The 4539-nt window shown below is 35.8% G+C and overlaps 1 pseudogene; it reads right to left on the reverse strand.

Moving 5' to 3' along the window:
• Window positions 1–483: 483 nt before the first annotated feature.
• Window positions 484–1478, reverse strand: LOC100674013 (olfactory receptor 10AG1-like; annotated as a pseudogene).
• Between the last annotated feature and the right edge of the window lie 3061 nt (window positions 1479–4539).

Below are 4539 nucleotides of genomic sequence, written 5' to 3' on the forward strand. Positions count from 1 at the left end.
CCTGTTAACAGGGAAATGTAGAGACCTGAAATGTTTCATAACTGTGTGACACACACTTAAAACGTTAATAATTAAGCTCCTCATAGTACTTTCAAAATGGAGTGAAATAAACACAACAAAACATTTGCTAATTCAACAATTTCTACATGCATAATTGAGTGATAATAAATACGTTCTTCTTCTTGTGTAACTGTTATCATTACCCTTTTACAAATTATTCCACCACCATTAACATAAACTCTATGCTTCCTAGGTAAAAACTCTCCTTTTCTCCCTGCTCCCATAATCACTACTAACCTTTGGTTTCTATATGTTTGCATATTTCCTTTAAGTGAGAAAACAACACATTTGTCTTTGTGTGACTGACTTATTTCCCTAAGAATAAAGCTTTCAAATTTCATCCATGTTGTGGTATCAGGACTTTATTTCTCTTTATGATTGACCAATACTGATGGGGATTTAGGTTGTTCCTACCTCATCCTGCTACATTTTAAGAAAGAATTTTCTCAGTGCGGCAATAACATCTTTGTTTCTAAGGCTGTATATCATGGGATTAAACAGTGGAGTCACTATGGTGTAAAAAAGAGAGAGTAGCTTGTCCATTCCTGCAGAATGATAGGATTTGGGTCTTAAATAGGTGATGGTAGTAGATCCAAAGAATAAAAGCACAACCAGCAAGTGAGAAGAACACGTGGAGAAGGCTTTAGCCTGTCGGCAGCTTTAAAATGGTGCAAATGATTTTACTGTAGGAGGCAAGTATCAACATAAAAGGGACAGCGACAATCAATATAGTTACTACATAGACAGACATCTCATGAACAGAAGTGTCCCCACAGGCCAGCTTGATGATATGAGGGATGTCACAGAAGAAGTGGTTAATTTGGTTACAATTGCAAAAATGTAGAGAGAAAACCTGAGTTGTTTGCCCTACCTGGACTGGGATGCCAATGATCCAGGAGCCAACTGCTAGCTGGACACACATCTTTTGGTTCATGACTAGAGGACAGTGCAGAGGATTACAAATGGCCACATAGCGGTCATAAGCCATCACGACCAGGAGGAAGCATTCAGTTGCCCCCAGCATAAGAAAGAAGCACATTTGGGTGGCACATCCCAGCACAGAAATGCTTCTGTCCTGTGTCCAAAGATTCATTAGCATCCTGGGTAGAGTGACAGTTACGTAAGAAATTTCCTATAAGGAAAAATTTGCCAGGAAAAAATACATGGGTTTCTGTAATGCAGGATCGAGACTGGTTAGTATTATTATGAGGCTATTTCCAATTTTAATAATTATGTAAATGATGGAGAACACTCCAAAGAGAAATCCTTGGAGATCTGAAAGATCAGAAAATCCCAGCAGTACAAATTGCATCACTGTAGAGACATTGCCTTCAGCTTTTTTCACTTCACATTTCATCTGTAGGAAAGATTAAATTAGAAATACAAGTTATTCACTTTCTTGGCTTTTGCATACTCACTTGCAAACTGGGAATTGTATGCCTTACAATTTTTCCAACTCCATATAGGAACAAACCCCATAAATGACAGTTGCTCTAGAACAATTGTCAAGTGTATTTTTAAATTATTGCTCAATAAATTCGCAAGAAATATTTCCTTTTTTTTTTTCTTTTCCCCTGCTAAGGGTTTCCTTATATTTCTTTGTTCCCATTGATGGCATATGTGATTTTAAATTTTGCTACTCATCTAAACAGTCAAAATCTCAAAATTTAAGATTATGTTCAAATTTTTTTTTTTTCCAATGGTAGTGATTACTCCATTTTTTTTTTTCTTGGAATGCTTTCTTCTCCACTCTGTTTTCCAATATTATCAGTTTTGAATTAATTTTGTCGTCCAAATAAAGACTCTCCAAGTCATTTATCACAGTTTTGAACCACCTAAATGTATTTAATAGGAAATGTTGGTTTTCCTGTGGTATCTCAAAAAGTCTCGTTTTGCTTTAGCATAAAGTTCATCAAGGCTATTTTGTTATAAAATGTGATGATGAGCTAATCACCAAATGTTATGGGCTGGCATTTGATCTTAAAATCTGTGTTTATGCTTCATTGTAAGGTCTGTGAAGTCGGAAGTGATATTTTTATGCATGTTTTGTAGTCAGGCTTAAGTTAGGCACAAGTTCACCTAGGATTTGTGCACAAGCAATTTGAAATAGAATGCCCACCTGTTTACTCTGCATACACACCTGTTCTATAAGAGGGACATTAACCACAATTCATCCATATTTTCCTAAATCATCCCACAGTCACTACTTGCTCTCTTTCTGCCAACCTCACTTGTGCCCTTCAGTCAGCTCTCCTGCACACACTGCATACTGCACACAGGTGAGTGTTAAACTGTGACTGCCAATTTTTATTATGCACTTTTCTTACCCCTACTCCTACATTATAAGCTTCTTATTGAATTCAATATATTTTTCCTATGCAGTGCATAGTGTTTGTTCAACAAAACATGATTTATTAATACCCATATAACCAAAAAACCAAACTTGCCACTGTCGAGTTGATTCCAATTCATAGAGACTCTATAGGACAGAGTAGAACTGACCCATGGGGTTTCCAAGGCTGAAATCTTTACAGAAGCATACTGTTAATGGCTACAAACTGCTGACCTTTCAGTTAGCAGCCACAGAACTTGATTTAATAACTTATTTGTTAGATTATGTAAATGAATGAAATTGATTGAGACTTCAGAATAATTTCCAGGTACTAAAGATGGGCTCCTACTTAATATCTGACCTGCCTTCAAACATTACTAGATTTATGGATCTAATAGTGCTTTTTTTTTTTCCTTTCTGTACGGGTTTTTTATGTTAAAGAATAATACTCATTTTATTCACACTTATAGAATTAGCACATTACCTCATTGCTTTCAGTATTGCTGGATAACTTCTTTGTGTAAATTAATTTGAAAGTAAATACAGATGATGTTTGCTTTTTGTGACTAGTTGCCACTGAGTCCATTCTAACTCATGATAACCCCACATGTTCAGAGTAGAGTTGCTCCATATGGTTTTTAAGGCTGTGACCTTTTGGAAGCAGATTACCAGCCCTATCTTCCAAGGCACGCCAAGGTAACTCAAACTGCCAGCCATTTGGCTTCTACTATGAGTCAGAATCGACTCAACGGCAGTGGGTTTATACTACTTCACTGTTCCAACCTCCCTGGGGCCTGTCAACGGAGATTAACTCATTGCAAAGAGGAGACTCACCTACAACTATATACTAAGGATGTTAAGCATGTATTATGTCCTAGAGGAGACACAATTCAGACAGTAGCAAAATCTGTACATTCTATGGATTTTCTGTGACTAAGTAAAGGAAAATCAAATAACCACTTATTGTAGCATCTACAATATTCTAGACTAGATAGTAAAGCACTAAAGTTATTTTCACAATCATCATCTGATGTGGTTCTCCCAATAAAAATTGGATTGTAGGGAATGTTAAAGATACTATAAGTGAGTCTTAAGAATGGCCAGAAACTATTGTCTAACACATAATATTAATATGATTTGAATTCTTTATACTATACAACCCATACTTTCACTTCTCCATTCTATAAAACTATAGCCATGTTTTATTCACCTGTGTAATTCAATCTAGTGCCTAAGGCACAGAAGACGATCAAAATTGTTTGTTGAATGTTTTTCGACACCGTGCATCGTGTAGCCACACTTGATCTGACTATCGTCCTCAGAAACTGTGCCCTCATTATTTTGTCTGATCTTTTCCTAAACTCTTCTCTCAATCTTAGACTCCCCCTCTGCCTTATTCCCACTGATGAAGCAAGGCACTACATTTGTAAAGAAACCTAAAACTAAGCTGGGAAGAAACAGAAATACCTGAAGCTGTAAACACGAATCTAGTGTTCTACGTCTCCTGCAGCTACTGAGACCGTTTTTTCTTTTGGTGAAAAGGAGAAAAGGTGTTATGAAAATCAAAAATGATTCTCAATGTAAAGCCAGTATTAAAGCAAGAAATATTGTAATTATTCACATTCTATCCAACTTCTGCAAACCTTTAGAAACTACTGCTTATACAACTCAGAAAGAAAATAACTAGATACACATGCTGGCATGTCTATATTTATTCAAACACTTTATGTTTATTTTTCTGGTCTCCACACTCTGGTTGGGGCAGAGCTTTTGTTATCAAATAAAACCTCATGACAATCCTTTGCTAGTACCCCAGGGCTTAACTGTTCTAACCTCCTTGGTTCAAGCAATAATATATTAATATTTTGCTTGAGTTAACAGCAAGTTTAAAATAAAATAGAAGATAGGAAATGAATGTTAGAAATTGATGAATGCAATTCAGAGGTATTTTTCCTCTAGTAGAAGTCTCTAACGATAAAAAGAAAACTATGCCAACATATCCCTAGTATTTTCAGATTAATCATGGAACTTAACTCTTAACAAACAAATACTTTCTTAGATACCGGTGGGAAACAAATGCATTTCAATTATGTCCATTCACAATCTTGTTCTTTATACATGTATTGTTTGGTTTTTATGAGATATGA

Source organism: Loxodonta africana, chromosome 7, assembly GCF_030014295.1.
Source record: "Loxodonta africana isolate mLoxAfr1 chromosome 7, mLoxAfr1.hap2, whole genome shotgun sequence".
Classification (NCBI taxonomy): domain Eukaryota; kingdom Metazoa; phylum Chordata; class Mammalia; order Proboscidea; family Elephantidae; genus Loxodonta; species Loxodonta africana.